The sequence below is a fragment of the Schistocerca cancellata genome, chromosome 1, assembly GCF_023864275.1.
Source record: "Schistocerca cancellata isolate TAMUIC-IGC-003103 chromosome 1, iqSchCanc2.1, whole genome shotgun sequence".
NCBI classification, from domain to species: Eukaryota; Metazoa; Arthropoda; class Insecta; order Orthoptera; family Acrididae; genus Schistocerca; species Schistocerca cancellata.
In genome coordinates this window covers 250,734,148-250,752,838 of record NC_064626.1, presented here as the reverse complement: position 1 = coordinate 250,752,838, position 18,691 = coordinate 250,734,148, and positions in this window count along the sequence as shown.

Below are 18,691 nucleotides of genomic sequence, written 5' to 3'. Positions count from 1 at the left end.
GCATTGGTTACAGACGTGCGTTCTGCCTGAGGGGTACATATTAAGCGTCCTATAACGAAGCTATCTCTCTCGGTCTCAGGTCACATATAGTACTTTTTTTCCTCATGTCGGTAGTCTTGCGACCGCCAGCAACCAGTCCCGAACTCGGGGATCGCATCTACAGGCGAGCATCATCCGCCGTACTTCTAGTATCTGTCGGGCTTGTCTACATAATTTTTACTAGGTTTAGTTCTGAAAAATATTTCCCTCGGTTTTATATCAGAATGTGTATATTCATCAATTTATGATAAAATGTTACCAACTATACAAAATTTTGTTGCGAACTGTAGCCTTCAGTTCATAGAATCAAAGCGCCGACGAGGCAATACTGCCATACGAGCTAAGAGAGTTTGAAGAAACATAGCATCTGTACACGTAGGGAAAGTTTTGACAATGTTGAATAGAACACTCTCTTCGAAATTTAAGGTAACAGGGATAAAATATAGGAAGCCAGTTTCATTTCCAACCTTTACTGAAACCAGACGGCAGTTATGGATCGAAGCATATGAAACTGAAGCAGAGGTTGATAAAAGTGAGGCAGATATAGTTCATCTCTAATTCTCCTCAGTTTGTACGTTGGTAAAGCAGCTGAAGATTCAAGCAGAAGTTTGAAAAGGTGCTTAAAGGTCACGGAGAAGAAATAAAACTTTTCAGTTTGGAGCTTAAATTGTAATTCTTCCACATATGGCAAAGGACTTGGAAGATGATTCTACGGAAAGACTAGTATCTTTAAGGGACATTATAAGATTAACAGCAACAAAAGCAAAAAAAAAAGTGATGGAATAACAGTTGAATCAAAACGATCCTGGGAAAATTAGATTAGGAAATGACACCAAGAGTTGTAGGTGGAGTCTCCTATTAGGGCTACTAGGCGGAGTAGAGAAGATATGGAGTGACATTAGCAAGAAAGGCATTTCTGAAAACGCGAAACGTCTTTAATTTAAATTTAAATTTTAGTGTCTGGAAGTCAATTCTGAACGTATGTCTAGAAGGGGAGCGTTCCTCGGAGGTGGAACGTGGACGAAAATCAGTATAGATAAGAGTAAAAGGATCTGAAATGTGATACTGTAGAAGAAAGCTGAAGTTCAGGAACGCAGAACGAATAACAAATGTGGTGAGTCGAATTGCTAAAAAATCTATGGCGCCAATTGAGTAGAAGGGGTCGCTCAATTTGACTCATTCTCTGGTATAGGTATTGTGAATTTGGTCATCGAAGTGTGGAAGGTAAAAACTGTAATGGGAGACAAAGGCTTCAGTAAGGTAACCATGTTCAAATTGATGTTGGTTGCAGTAGTTACACAGAAATGAAGAGGCTTGGAAAAGATGATCTAGCATGGAGAGCTGCATCAGGCAAGTCTCTGGACCAGCAGCGTGGCCTAACGTCAGCTAATGTGGAGACTGTGATACGACTGGTAATAATAATAATAAAAAACCACCATAGCGCTACGCTATTTATTAGTTTACAAATTTATCCTTCGGAGGAAAAAGAGGAACATATTAGAAATTTGCATGAATTATGTAGTAAGGCAGTTCTTGATCCTCGTTGGTTAGGCAACCAGCAAGTATGTTGAATACAGCACTCACTTAAGTAAACTGAATATACACTATATACGATTCGCTGTTAATCAAATTGAAATTGAATGACTTCAATATTAATGCACCTTACAGTAACTTTAATATGCGTAAAATGTGTTTCACGCCATTTCCTTACTAATTCCGTCTTGATAACCAATAACGTTTTAAAAACACAACTCGTCGATAAATGTTTTCAATTGAGCAAACTTTCATGAACACATAATATGGAATAAATTTGTTCTCGAAAGAGTCGTAAAATAAACTCGACTAATAGCAAGTAATAGCATAGCATATCTGTTGACTGTACATTGGACAGAGCATAAAGTGATAACAGCATAATCATCAACGTTCTTTCCTTAAAGTTCATTTTGATGTGTTATTAGTAATACTAATAGCAGATGAGGTGGAGCGATTTCGGGATTCTTGCGGTGGACTGCCGCCTACTCGATGAAAATTAAATCCTGTGACGAAATTCCCTCACTGTGCCAAGTATGGCTGCCAACTCTCGTCCAATCCCTCTGTCGCTCATGCAACAAGGAAATCACAAGACACACGCTCTGTAGTTTTATGTTGAATAGCAATTACTGTGAAATACTCTGTCACATTGTATCGTATACTTTATTACATGTGGAGGAGGGAAAAATCAACTTTGCTACAGCCCTCAATACGAATCACTACAGACTGACAATTACGTATACAAGTTAGTTCTGTAATTTAGTTTCCTAGTATTTCGGTATATCATTTCCATCTCTTTTTTTTTTATACAAATCATCTCATGAATTACTGAGAAATCGATACCAGTCATCATACTGCCTGTGACTCGAGGCTGAGAAATAAACAAAACAGTGCTGTTTGATAAGATCATTTGGATTGTGTTCGAACTGACTTGCTAACGAGAGAATTCTAAGTAGACTTTAAGCAAATATGTTAGCTCGTTACAAGTAACTTAAAAGAAACTGTATCCGCATGTTAAAGGATTCTACTGCGGCCGTCTTCAACCGCTAATCCAGGAAGCTGTTCCGCAATCAGCTTTGACGATGCTGCCACCGTTACGAGTGGCGCTACTCATATTCTTGTGTCGGGGTTATGACCGCTGTAGACGGTTGCAAGCTTGGAGCTTTCCTCACTTGGTAAGTATACAGCCTCGTCTAATAAGGTAACTTACTGCATGTTACGGTCCCCATCTTTTGCTCGGTGTGTTAAGGTGCCTTTAACATTTCGGTAAAAATCTCTCTTCGTACCCGTTTTTCGTGTAGTTATCGGTTTTTATTCATTATTGACTGTTCACACATATGTACTAGTCTCAAACGGTCCGATTGGTATTTGTTACCTTTCAAACATAGCTACATTTATCACGTTTCTTGTTTGAATTTTAATACCCACGTAATAACAGTAACGTTCGGACAGTTTAGTTTTAGTGTTAGATACATTTTCCTCTAAAAGCACTGCCGGCCTGGTGGCCGAGCGGTTCTAGGCGCTACAGTCTGGAACCGCGCGACCGCTACGGTCGAAGGTTCGAATCCTGCGTCGGGCATGGTGTGTGATGTCCTTAGGTTAGTTAGGTTTAAGTAGTTCTAAGTTCTAGGGGACTGATGGCCACGGCAGTTAAGTCCCATAGTGCTCAGAGCCATTAGAACCATTTTTTCTAAAAGCACAGTTTCGGATCGTTATTGTTCTTTAATACGAAGCATACATTAAATTTATTAAAAACAATTTGCAGTTATTTTTTAAATAGTGGCTGTCAATGTAAAGGTGAGGTTTAAGGACTTAATCGTAATGTTGTATACATGCGTTTATGTTCAGTAGATCAAAAGGTAATTTTTTTTCGACGTTATCTCCTGTGAGTAAAGTTTAGCGTAAGATAAGCTATCTGAAGCTTTGGCATCCTTTAGATAATTTTTTTATTTAATGGGCTTGATCACAGAGTTTTTTGATTAGGATCACCGGCTTCGGCTACGCAAAAGCCGTCTTTAGATGGTCTCATTCTGTCACATTAAGAGCAGTCGTAAATATATAAAAATACATATTACGTAACCGAAATCTCTTATCTTGTTTAAAAATTTACAAGCAAGATTGTTAAATAAAAAACCTCATTTGCTAGACTATTTTCTCAACACTTTTAGAAGTAATTTTCATCACGTTACAAGTAACTTATTCGAAACGACTGTGGCGTGTCGTAGTATCATGTTGGGCAATTTCAGCAAGATAACAACCACCCCAAGTACTTATTATCAACGCAACATGAGGTTTTATTTAATCACTGCTTTTCCCGGCTGATGATCGTTATTTTGTTAAAGAGAACTGCACCTGGGAACGTGTAGCTATGTTGTCTGTCAAGCAGTGTAAATAGCACTAACTTCATGAACAAAAGTGATCATATAAAACCAGTAAACAAGCTAAATGATTAAGTAATCTCAACTGTGTAAGAGTAATGATTTGTAGCATTCTTCAGTGCCGTTTCATAATAGTCTTATTACTAGTTGCAGATCGTCTATCGAATTTACCGCTACTGTTATTCGAGGTGGCAACACTTTTCTTTGAGCAAAATGAACAGTTTTGTCACAATACCACATGCACACAACACTAATGTATTGCTCCCTGTCAAAATATTTCATAAAAGTTGTTAGGAAATAACCAGGCTTCATACATCAGCGGAGAACAATTTTTGCATAGACAGAAGTTTACTAAATTTAAAGATTATTCACAATCTAAGTGGAATTTACTACCTCTGAGTGGGTTCTGGGCCAGCAATACAAAATTATTGTCGCAGTACTGACCAACAAGACTTATGTCTGTATTAAAATACAATTTAAAACCGCCGCTACAATATTTCACTCAGATGGCGGCTCACATAAGACAATCACTTGTCGATTCTCCTTCAGGCGTTGTTTTACTACTAACAAATAATATTAATTAAACGTTTTTGTACCTTTACTATATGCATGAACATTTAAAATATTTCTCAATGTAAATCGCTTATTGTTCAGCACTTACCAATAAACCGCGCTGTAGATCAATAGCGCTAATGGCTGTCGTACATTGTAACTGATCAGAAAACTTAACATTTATATACGACAAGAATCATAATGACAGTCCAAACAAGAGGATTTATTTGAATGACACAGAAACTCTATTTTTCAGATATTACTTAACAATATAATACAGTTTGTTACAGACCTCTGTGTTAAGAGACGTCAATCACATTCGATCAGTACAATACTCGTAGTTGGAAGGAGGAAGAGGATTAGTCTAGAAGAATCATAGATAACAAAAGATGGAGATTTTCATTATCCTTTACCATGAGTATTGTCTGAGATTTAATTTCTTACAGAATATTACATTATGTCATTGACAATAGTTACTTATTATTTTAGTAGCGATGGAGCCCTTTTTATTAATATCACTTGAATGTTTATTCGCATTCAGCACTCGACGCTGTCGTGAATAACATTCTGAATAAAATATAGGCGTGGACTTATACGACCTATTCGGAAACACTTGTACCGTCGTGGCATTTCCAAGGAAAATTCAGGAAGTTGTTACCTTCTGCATTGACGACGATACCACCATTACGGAAAGTACTGCTGGCATTCATATGTTGGAGAGGAAAGCAATTGGTCGGTAGAGGTTCACAAGCTCGGAGCTATTCTTAGAAATAGTTTTTACTCATAAAATGTGGTAGAGGATATCTCCTTGTGTCCCGTGCACTACTGCACTAGTTTTAAGTTTCACTTCAGCGTCTAGAATCGAACCACATAGTTTTAATTATAAGAAATACTGCCCTCAAAAAGTGCCTAAATTTTTAAGTTAACAAATATTGTGAAATGTAATGTTAAAGTTTAATGTTTGTAATAGTATGTCCTTTGAGATTAATGTGGACGTTGACATGGCGTATAGCGAAGTAAATTCGCTACCGTGACCTTCAAAAAATACATCGCTGTGTCACATGAAGGCATGTACTTTTGCATACAGATTAAGGTGTCGAACAAATCTTAAGGTTTCTGAATGTTAAACTCATTTTTAACATAGCTGCTTCTGACGAACAGCTTCTGAGTTTTTAAGGTACTTCAGAGCACATACAGTTCCTCTTGCTTCCACAGATGCGAACACGGAACACAGCCGTTGCAAAATCGCGGAAAGAAGCAACGCTAATTCTAAATTTTCAGTACGGACACAAATAATGTCTTGCCACTGCAAACATTTTTATCGTAACTTACTCATATTTCATAGTACTTGTACTAGTAGCAATATTGTAAGCAGTTTTTACATACGTCATGTAATGTATTTTATCAAGAATGTCGACACACACACACACACACACACACACACACACACACACACACACACACATTGGGTGCGGTACAGTGGCAAGATGAATCTCTCTCTCTCTCTCTCTCTCTCTCTCTCTCTCTCTCTCCCCCCTCCCTCCAACGTTTTCTTTAAGCGTTGCTGTGCTTTTTGTAACAACTGTGTTTCCGTCTGTAAAGAAAAAGAAATTGTGTTTGGGGTTATGTAGATCAATCAAAAACGAAGCAGTACTTTAATGCAATCCTAATAAAGGATACACTACTCTCGTCGGAAAAGTCCTCCTAATGTCCGAAACAGTGTGTTTAAACTTGGAATCTTCGTCTGCCTTATGTGAAGTATCAAAGTGCTTCTTAGAAGCGAAATCCGCACACAAAATCGCGTGTGTGAGTACTCGTAATTGTAGTGTTATTAAACAAAGAAGTATTCTAAGTACCCAGTTCTGGTAAAAGTTATTTACCTCCCGGTCCTTCCTCATTGCAGTTTCCATAGTTGACGTACGAGACATGGAGATATTATACACCAAATTACGCATTCGATGAATGACTATTGTTCAATGGAGGTTCTCAGAGTTTACTCTGCCTCAGTAACTATAACGAAATGTGCGTCATATATGGTGTGGACTCAGACGTCAGGCTACGCTACATACAAAAATTATAGCTACTCTTATTTCCCATTCATTTTGACGACAACCAAATTGACAATTTCTGCCCTAACATAGGCTTCATCCTATGGTAAAGATCACTACAACAAAGTAACTGTATTTAGTTCGAAGTTGTTTTTCTCAAATAAAATGCAACGAAAGTGAAGTGGAGGAAGGGAAGGACTTTCGGTTGACAACTAAATAATTAAAAATGGAGCACAGTCTCTGATCTGATTGGAAGAATATCGGTCGTATCCTTTTAAAGGAATCATCCTGGCATTGTTGTCATCGGATTAGGGGAGGAAGTCAGCCGTGCCCTGTCAAAGGAACCATACCGGCATTTCCCTCGAGCGATTTAGGGAAATCACGAAAACCTAAATCAGGATGGCCGGACGCGGGATTGAACCGTCGTCCTCCCGAATGCGACTCCAGTGTGCTAACCACTGCACCATCTCGCTAGGTTCCTGGCATTTGCTTTAAGCGATTTATGAAGAGGATGACGTGTGAGGGATACGAAGATCCGACCTCTCAAGTGCGTCATATGAGTGTTACTTCACAGTCGGTAGCTAACAAAACGAAAACCAAGTTATATCATACTCGTGAATATTCTTTTGAGTAAAGCTCCTTACATTAAATAACATGATACGTTCCTTACCTCATAAAATTCTTTACATCTTTTTCGTGCTAACCTTCCATGTCTAAGAGTAGACTCAAATCAAAAACGACCAATGGTGTCATATAGTATATCGCTGCAAAACACTACATATTTTTACAGCAACACAAATGGGAAGGAAAACACTACCTTTTCCAACTATCTTCAGGTTCCAGGGACTTCAGACGGCTAAGAGTTTTGTATTAGAACTCCTATTAATGAAATAGATCATTATGAGCATCAAATTTGTCGGGCAGTGTATACTACATTTTATCACAAGGGCTATTGCCAGTCCTACTTTTAAGAAGCAAGGAGTGGTGGCCAACTAGACCTGAAACATGTTTTACTAACACTGAACATTAAGAATTCCCTTCAGACCTCTGTGACTTATGCAATTACTAATCGTGTTTAACTCTTCGTTTATGTCTAGACTACTAGAAATTCTCGCCAGAAATTTCTAGTAATATAAAAGCTGCGTTTCATCTACGAAGAGGCTTTTCTACTGTGGAAGTATACAAGAAATGCTAGCTGGGAACGGTTGGCCATTAACACTTTTGCTTTCGCCTGTAACACATAAAATTTTTATATGACGATTCCGTGATGCAAAGTTAACATCTGGGGATGTTTACATGCACTTCCAACAAACACTGCCGCTACAATCACTGTAAAGAGTTATCCAACACACTGCGATATCTTTTCAGCCGCTTCTGCTTCAATTGTGATACATATGCCTATCATAATATTTATCTTGTACGTTACACTGGTAATTGTTTTACTAGAAACATTTATTAGCACGTAAGACAACACATGTTGAAATAGTAAGTCACAATAATTCAGATATACTGAATCGCTATGCTACCTTCTGCACAATTAACTACGGCGGCCACTAGTGTGGGAAGTGGCAGTACTGTCTACAGTGCGATGACGTCACCAAACACGACGCTAGTATAAGAAATCGCTCAGCGACGGAGCTCGCCATTTGCTCGTTGACTGTGGAGTGCGTCGGTAGCAGTCGAGTGTCGCTATGGAGCCATTCTACTCGCTGTTGTGTTTCGTGGGACTGTCGAGTGTTTCTTCAAGCCCTGGAGCGTTGGACATCGTTGGGATGCTGCCTCCAGAGATAGCCGTGATGATTCTCAGGTACGTTTTCCACGAAGTGCTTAACCTGCTGTTAATTATACGTATAGCATTCTGGCCAGAGTGTGATACCTTGTTCGTTGTGACCGATATGTGTCGTAGTCTATCACCTAAATTAACGTTATATGTAACAAAGTTTGCCGTATTGTGTGCAGTGTTAGTTATAAAAATCAGATTTCCTCCGTCAATTCTAAATATTTGTGCCAGATAATGCCTAAGTCTCCGACACAAGTATTTGGATGCATTTAGAAAAATGCGAGAGGGTGAGGGGTGCTCACCCGCCACTGTCATTAATCCTTATTCTGAATTAATTTGTTCCTACATTGCGGTACAGATATTAAGTAACGTAGTTCATGGAAATTTTATCCAGGAGTAACCTCATAAGTACGTTTTCTCTCAAAAGTTAGGCAGAATTCAGCTGTGGCGGACATTGACTGTATTTCATTGAGACACTGAACTTCAATTTTCGCCAACGATATCAGCTGTAACACACAGTAACTAGAATTAAACCATAGGAATATTAATTCACAAGAGCTATGAATTTTTAATTTTGATAGCGATTGCAAGGAAATATTTGCGAACAACATATTTTCTCTCCTTGCCTTTTCGTTAGGATATAATAATCTGTCCATGGTAATGTTACCGTATGCAAATTTAACTATTTTTGTTGCATGATGTAGTTGTCACTATGTTACACAATGCGTTGCTATTCAGTAAATTCAGTGCGTCCTATTGCGCGGCTAAGTTTATTTCTCTGAAATTGTAATTCTTTCGTATGATCAAATAGTTGACGCTGCTATTATTTTGAGAAATCTAAATACACATGTAATTCGCCAGAGGCTATAAGCTAAATAGTAGCTACAGTTCTCGTAATACTATTACGTTCCTGTTAAGGGAGCAATTCAGTGGTGAGTCATGTATGCATATGTTGTAAGGTTGTGTAAGATGTTGCCCATGTGTGTATCCTTGCGCATTGAACTACTGTTTCACGTCTAACATTTCGGACACTATCTTCAGAAAGACGTAAATATTGGACACCGAAATTTTCTGCTTTAACGATTTTCATGCAGGCTTTTGGCATATTACATGCCACTAGAGTTACGATTTGATATTAGACAAAACTCATTACTGGCAAGTACAGGTCATATTTCTGTGTACACATGCTGTATTCCATTTCTGAATGGTGACGGATGAAGCTAGATTGTATATACTTTATACAAGCGGTGTTCCATGTTTTTATGATTAACTTCAAATAAGTGTCCAAATTATATTGCATGAAGTTATTCGTTAACGCAATGTGGACTTTGCGGGATGTTCGTTTTCGCTTGAAGCGATAGATACTACTAGAATGCCTGTATAAGCAGACACAGAATGTAATACTTATTGACGGTTATCGTATGAATAGTCGTTGAAATATCTTTCATTTCACGATATGTTACACTGATGCGCTCGTTTCAATTGGAACGCCGTGATTACTGGGAGGATATGTGAAGAAACTTTGACCCCTGTGCCCCATCTTATGGATTTTGCGAAGCGCAATAGTATGAAGTAAACAACAAAACCGTAAAAACTATTGCTTATGGATCGGTAATTTGGCTTTCTTTACTTGTTAGAGGGTGGGGGAGCCATTCTGAAACGTCTTCTGTATCATGCTGTTGTGTGGTACAACAGTTACATTCATAGTAATCTGATGATTTGCAGCAGACATGCTTTTAATCTTACTAACGAAAGTCGAGAGAATCTCGGTAAGGAGTATTGTACATTCTCCACATTGTATTCAGATACTACTGACGACACTTTTTTTCTCTCGGTAATGATGTACGTTCAGTCCAATGTTTAGATATAGTAGGTGTGTGTAGTAAGACGCTTCATAGTTTAATGTGGAGCGGAAAGACACGGCAATTGTTATAAATGTTTTCTATAGTTTATGGATGGTTAGGAGAGGCTGCCTTAGGGGGAAAAACTGCTGTTGTGCAACGGTTTCTTGTCCTTCAGTGAAGTAGTAACACATACGAAAGATTCGATGTAATATGGAACAAAGGAATCCAAATTGTTTATTGTAAATTTGTAACACAACTGCTATTATTGATGTATTTTCCGTAGGATATTCACATGTGTGATATTTGGATTATGTCACGTAAAATTGTTACTGTGGTCTTCAATCAGAAGATTGGTTTGATACAGCTCTCCACGCTAATCTTTCCATCTAGGAATAACACGACCTCCACAACTTACTTGCATTACGAAATTTACAGTTTCGTGATATCAGAATGAGTCCTATCAATCGTTCTCTATTTAAGATATTATTGCTAATTCTGTACCCTTCTTGTCCGATTTGTCATCCGCGTTTCTCATCTGTAAAAGGCTACTCTCCAGATAAATACCCCAAGAAAGACCTTCTGACAATTAACTTTGTATAATACGTTAGCAATTTGCTCTTCCAGGAATGCTTAGCTTGTTATACAGCTACCATTTAATGTCCTCTCACTTTCCTGCATAAATAAACTTTGTTAGTGCTATTTCGTAATCTAATTCCTTCGGCTGCTCTTAATTAATTTGAATAAATTCTACTACCTTTCTGCTTTTGTTAATGCTCATTTTATAACCTCTTTCCTAGAAACTATTTTTAATATCTTTTCTCTGAAATTTTCTTTGGTGTCCATTACAACTTGTGAAGTTGAATTTGCTTAAGTGGCGCAGATGTTGATGTACATTACCGCTATCCATTTTGAAACTGATGTGCAGCCTACAGAAGTGACGTTCGTCCCTTCTTTGCACATTTTATGTGCTTCGTTCAATTTATTTCAGCGTTTATTCAGTCGGATGTGATGTTACGCTGTTGAAGTACATATTGGTGTTACTTTTGTCCTGCATACACCAGAGCTACGTTGTGATACAGTGCGGTCGGAATAGTGTGTTCATGAAGATTATGATAACTGACCAGAACATTGTTAGTGTCAGTAAGTGATATCTACGAATTTGACGTTTATGGTAATCTCTGAGTAGGATGTGTGTAGGAAAGCGTTATCATAAACTGAGACATGCCAGATGTCAGTATCTAAATTGTGGTTACCCACTGTGTACATAAGTTTTTCTTCAGGCGCCTTTACTTCTGCGACTGTGATTCGGCATATCGTTAGTAACTGTTTCGTCGTGCATATATGTTCGCTTAAAAACACTAAAAGCAATTCTGCGGTCAAGATATATCAAATTGCGTCCTTATGTTGAGTCTGTATGTGATATTACAGTGCAGCGAACCTTTTCTGTAAAACATGTGCTGTGAGGTTACTTACTATACGGATACCGCAGAACCTAGTAACAGTATCGTATTGTATGCGTATGTAGATGGCTATTGTAGGCGTTGCTGCTGTTGTTGATCAAGTTCGGTACCCTTGAGTTTCGGCTGAACTAAGGTTTATTGGTGGTACCGTCAGATCTGAAATTCCTTTTGTAGTATTTGTATATCAACTGTCCTTGCAGAAAAATATTCCTTTGTTTGGAATTATAACAAGTTTAGTAAACTTCCTAGCTCAAATTGTAAGGTTATTTTTTCGATCATGCTGTGTAGACGTCATTCAAGGAGCTGTGGTGTTACATTTCGTCAGTGTTAGTGTGTGTATATACCCGTATTTTAATTACTTCACGTAAAATAACTTGGTTATTGGAATACACAGCGTAGACAAATAGTATCTTATGTTGTGAGCCTATTAGGCTTCACGTCACTACCTGCTCGCTTTTGGGTTATACTACTTTGCTTTAACAGTTGTTTCATTTTTGCTGCTTTGTGCGCGCTTCAGACCGCTAACTACCAGTTTGTGTAAGTCGTTTACTGCGTCAGCACTCTGGCCTCGCCTATCCTAGTGCAGGTTCAACATACCTTCACCATAGTTGTGCAATTTATGACTACGTTCTCCCACAATCGATTGAGGCGCAGAGAACCGTAAGGACCTAAATTACACGATTCATCGATTTTGAGATCGTAGCATGTATACGTGCTGCTGACATTTCGTGAACCAGCTTTGTCTATACCTATAACAGAACACCGGATATGTGAACATCCACGAAAAGCTGTCTCAGAAATTTCTCGGATATTAATTTGTATATAAGCGCAAAGCATAATTTTCTTGCTCTGTGCTGCTCAATCGTTACCTAGGGTTGACAACATTTAGTGTGTTACATCATGTGCATAGTAGGAATACGTCATAAACTGAGTTTTACCCGAACATCAAGCCACAAAATGTGATGAATCTAAATACCGAGGACCATGAAATGTTGGAATAGTTCGCAAATGCGTATGTGGTGCATTTAGTATTTGTTCTTGTTGGGGTTCTCTTGTTGGTAGCCTGTATATGGACGTTTGAGAATTAAAATTAATAGAATCTTAAATATTATCTCGTAACAAAGTGAGTACATTAGTCCTTCGTAGGAAATTATATTATGTTGGGACTTGATGAAACACCATCAGACCTGTGAGACTGTTGGTAGGTCTATAAATTTTATTTTCACAAATATCTGTATTTTCCAAAACTTTGTCTCTGTGCTTTGGGCCTTTACGGTTCTCAATTTTATATTGTGCTTGGTTGTAATCTTGTATTTACGATTTAAGTCTTACTGATATACGATGTTTCAAGAATCCGCCGAGAAGTCAGAGAGCTGTAATGTTCATGTGGCGAGTACTATCTCACGTACTAATCTGGTATAAATTGCAATTTAGCCCTGCAGTATTTTAGTGTATCCCCTTTCTTCTCTTTTCAAAGAAATCTTCTGACGACTTCGTGCTAACTTGAAACCAGTCATTATATGTGTGACGCAAGGTTGAGAAAGTATATAAATATTGTCTCGTCAACTCGTATTTGGTTCTGCTGGGGCACACTTGCCGACGAGAGTAAAATTGTTATCCCGTTACAAGTAACTAACAGAAACTGTACCCACATGTTAAAGGCTTCTTCTGCTGGTGGGCATTTTCAGACGCAACACCGGGAAGCTGGAACACGTTCAGCTCAGGTCATCAGTACGAGTGACGCTGTTCGCATTCCTGTCTGTGGGTTATCATCGCCAAAGATGTTGACAAGCGTGGAGATTTCCTCACATGGTATGTATATAGCCTGGTCTGATTAGGTAACTCATTACGGTCACCATCTTTTCATGGGTATATTAGAGCTCCGTTATCCTTTGGTTTAAAAAAAGGCTATCTGTGGACATACGTTGCATTTTCTCCTGTAATTTTAGGCTGTTAATTGTTGGTTTCTGAGAGTTCTCCGCTAGTCGCAGGCTTTGATTCATGTTTCGGAAGTTCTCAAAGATTTCAGCGTCACATTGTGATTAACATCTAGTCCCTTCTTTGAGATTTAGTATCAAAGTAATTACATTAATCAAAACTATACATGATTGTCTTAATGGGATTTCCGCGATCGTTCTTTAAATAAAAATATGACATTTCAGTCTTTGATCGCAATTTTTTATTTTCAATTACCGGTTTTTAGGCTAGCTGCCCATCTTCCGATCATATGTTGCCGTTACAGAGTAACTTGACAATATAGAACTATCAGTTCACTGTCATAACACAGTATTGACAAGTTACTCTGTAACTGCAATATTTGATCTGAAGATGGGCAGCTAGCCTGAAACCGGTAATTGAAAATAAAAAATAGCGATCAGACTGAAATGCCATATTTTTATTTAATTACATTAACACTAGGACAGTGTTAATACTTACTGAGTGTTCCTCAAATCATGTTAAATTGATTTTATTTGTGCTCATTGAGTTTGTAGATGTGATGTTGAAGACAGTTAAAAGGTTACTCTAATAACAATTTTAGTGACGGATCAATTTTCCTTCTGAAATTACTTTTCTGGATTGTTATTTCCGTAAATGCTAAATTTGCTGTTATTGTTGCTAGTAGTTTTATGATGAGATTCAAGTACTGTGTAATTCTGTTGTATCCATATTTTTGTGTACGTTCAGCAGGAGAAATTTAAGGTTTGGGCCGTTATCTCGTTTGTATGTGTCCGTTGTTAGACTTCTGCAGAACATCCTACATTTGACTTGTCATCACCTAGAGTAAATTTTATCTCGTGAAAAGTAAATTTCTTGAATGTAAACCTCTTCCGAACTGCAATCTTCTCTGGAAGGGCGCTGTATGTTGACGCGGAATATCCAAGGCTATACAACAGAATGTTCAGTCCTAGTCTACGTTATACAGAACCACAAAGTGGTCTACACCTCAACGTGAGAAGACAGTCAGTACTCGCAGCTTACAGATTAACGTAAACCTTGCATTCACGATATTTCCCAGCTACTTTGCAAACAGTTTCACTCGAAAACTGGCTATATTATAGTGTTATTTTCCGGAACTCTTGAATGACCTTAAAGGTACGGTAGTTTTTTCTGGGAAAAATATACCTTACATATATCCACATTATTGAAGATAGGTTCATTTGCATAGTGCCACTATCTACAAACTGCGTTGACGCTGAAACTTCTAATTACCGGACCTGGAATGTAATCCGGATTAGAGACCAGCTAGGGAACACAGTTTCTCACAGGAAGTTTCAAATCTGCACACCCTACTGCAGAGTGAGAATTTATTCTTTGTATACACTGGTAGATCAGTGCGTTGCTATGGGTACAAAAAAGTCCGGCTTTATTTGCGAATTTCGCCGTTGTGTTGTATTTATCCTTCGTTGATAGTGCTCTATCAGTACATGATGGTGGATGGTGTGTGTGTGTGTGTGTGTGTGTGTGTGTGTGTGTGTGTGTGTGATAGATCAATTTTCCTTCTGAAATTACTTTTCTGGATTGCTATTTCCGTAAATGCTAAATTTGCTGTTATTGTTGCTAGTAGTTTCACGATGAGATTAAAGTACTGTGTAATGGTGTTGTATCCATATTTTTGTGTACGATTAATCTTCAGGTTCCAATAGTCGACATTGTTTCATACAACGCTTAATGTGGGCACAATGAACAGCGACAGCACACTGAAGTGGAACGTACAGCACGTTTACTGCATGTCGAAGTAAACTTTCACAAAATATTTGACATCAGTAGCCCAAACAAGACTAAACCACTGCTGCATACTTGAGTAGTGTTCTATCGTATTACTCAGTTCTGAGCAAAGATGACTCCTCGATATATTGTCTACACAAGTAAGTTTTTTTTATTGGTTTGTAGATCAACAGCGAGTAAAATTGCTTCACAAAATAAAAACTTTATTTACTGTCTCAGTAGCTTTAGCAAATCACTCTGCACTTTGGACTACGCTCTAAACACACTCGTGTTCCAATAAGGTAGAAAGTTGGTAAGGCTCTTGTTATTAGCAGGCGTATATACCCATTTAAAAACCATGTAAAATATACATTCAATATTTTACCTAAACGTGGTAAGTAAATTGCTTTTAATTAAGCACTATCTAAGACTTTCACTGGTCTACTATTCAAAACTTCAGGCAACGTTACTCTTTTTCTCTGACGCGAGCTAAGACAGCAAAATTAAATATAATTTATAAAATTAACATTCATCCACTGGCCGGAGTGGCCGTGCGGTTCTAGGCGCTACAGTCTGGAACCGCGGGACCGCTACGGTCGCAGGTTCGAATCCTGCCTCGGGCATGAATGTGTGTGATGGCCTTAGGTTAGTTAGGTTTAAGTAGTTCTAAGTTCTAGGGGACTGATGGCCACAGCAGTTAAGTCCCATAGTGCTCAGAGCCATTTGAACCATTTTGAACATACATCAGCTACGTCCTTAACAATCAATTCTACATGTATTGCACAGAACTGTACTGTCATTTAATTACATTCGGTAGCAGATTCACACGGCAAAAAGGCGCTTCAGTGTTTATTAAATCTGCTGAATCTCCAGATTCACGTACCGTCTGTATTAGCATGTAGTCCAACAGTAGTTCGGGATAGTCGTGCAGCGACTGATGGATGCACTTTCGATCCCCGCGTCGTCCGCCCCACTATCGGCTGCTCAGTCCACCGCTCTTCTCGCTGCGTGTGTCAGCTGTTACCAGGGGCAGCGTACTGCTCGGCTCCGTGCCACCGTCTCTTGGTGACCCCGCAGTTGCAGACAGCCACGCTACGTTCATGACTGTCGCTCTCGCCACGCTACGTTCATGACTGTCGCTCTCCAATTCAGCTCCCTCCGTCTCCCCCCTACAGTACACATGTATCGATTGTGTACACTGATGTGGCAAGCGGCGGCAGTATCGCGTAAACAATATAGAAAAGTGCAGTCCATAAGTGGAGCAGTCAATTGTATTCATGTGATTCAGTTGAAGACATTACCGAATTGATTATGGCCGCAAGGCGAGAATGAAGACTTCGTATGTGGAATGATACTTGAATCTGGACACATGAGACATTCTATTTTGGAAATTCAGGGAATTCAGTATTCCGAAATCCATAGTGTCAAGAGTGTCCCGAGGACACCAAATTTCAGGCATTACCTCTCAACACGGATAACACGACTACTGCCTTCACTTAACGACCGAGAGCGGCGGAGTTTGCGTCGAGTTGTCAGTAGTAACACACAAACACTGCTTGTAATAAGGGGAAAAATCAGTGTGAGACGTACGACGAACGTATCTCATAGTGCAGTGCCGCGAAATTAGGCGTTAATGGTTGTTTGAGGTGTCATGTCACGGGCTGCGTGGGCCCCTCCCGCCGGAGGTTCGAGTCCTTCCTCGGGCATGGGTGTGTGTCTGTTGTTCTTAGCATAAGTTAAAGTAGTGTGAAAGTCTACGGACAGATGACCTCAGCAGTTCGGTCCCTAAGGAATTCACACACACATTTTTAGGCGTTGATGGGTTTGGCAGCAGGAGACCGACACGAATAGCTTAGCTAGCAACACACATCACCTGCAGCTCCTTTCCTCGGCTCCTGACAGTTTCTCTTGGACGCTAGACGACTGAAAAACTGTGGCCTGGTAAGATAAGCACCCCCCCCCCCCTCCTTTCAGTTGGTAAGAGCTGATGGTACAGTGAGCGTATTGCGTAGACACCACAAAGCACTCGACCCAGGTTGTCAACAAGGCTTTGTGCAAGCTGGCGGTAGCTACATAATGTGTGCTATGTCTACATGGAATACACTGGGTCCCCTGGGAGTTCGGGTACTTGGAGACCATTTGCAGCCATTAATGGACGTTATGTCCGCAAACAATGATGGAACTTTTATGGATGACAATCCACCATGTCAGTGAGCCACAATTGTTCACAAGAATATTCTGGATAATTCCAACGACTTACTTGCCACCCGGATCGCCCGACGTGAATCCCACCGAACATTTGTGGGTCATAATCGAGAAGTCAGTTCTTGCACAAAATGTTGCACTGGCAACAATTCCGCAATACGAACGACTAGAGATCATGACTCAGTATTTCCATAGGGGACTCCGAATGACTTGAGTGCGTACCATGGCGAGTTGCTTCACTACACCAGGTAGACGGTCTGATGCAATATTAAGAGCTATCCCATGATTTTTGTCACCTCAGTGCAGACCGGCTGTTTACCTTGTGTATCTGAAAACAGCCGAAAAGCTGCGGCTCAACCCCGATCTAGCAACGTAGGTACTTTGACATGGCTCACACATAGAATGGCCTCTGTAATATTTCCAATAACTGAGTCATACACACTTGGGTAATATAGCGGAAACTATAGCTTCGGTGAAAAATTTTATAAAAAAAATTATGTCCTTTACTTATATTGTAACGTAGTAGACGATATATCTGATAGTTAAGAAATCTCAAACTGGTGAATTGGGAAGAGTTTCGTGAATAGTTTGTCAAGTGCTGGATACCATGTGCTTATCTAGTAAAGATAGATTAGTCTTCAGAGTTAAAAGCTGGCACTCTTCTTTTGCAGGAAGCTGGACGGCCCGTCGCTGTTGGCAGTAAGTGGAGTCAGCTCCCGCTGGCTGAGCCTCGTCCAGTCGGACTGTGTGCTGGCGCGCAGACTCAGCAGGCAGAATAAGATAGAGAGGCGCCTCCGCGAGGCCCGGGTGTTCGCTGCCGGCTGCCAGCCGCTGAGGACGCCGGGCGCCGCGCAGAAACCGCTCGCAGACCGGAACGGCCGATTCGCCACCACAAGACCTGACGGTGGTGAGTACCAGACGTGCCCCAGTAAAATTCGTACAACCTTTGAAGCTTGTTGTTTACAGATCCCTTCTGTCGTAGTTGGTGGTGGTACCTAATTATGTATGTATCTGAAAATTCTTTAAATCTTGTAAAAATACTGTGATTGAATGAAAACTACTTCCTAGAAAGTTTCAGTTCAATTCTATAAATTTCCACTGAAACCTCGTTCTTAGTTTTCGTACAGCTCGAATACCCTTTATGTGAATG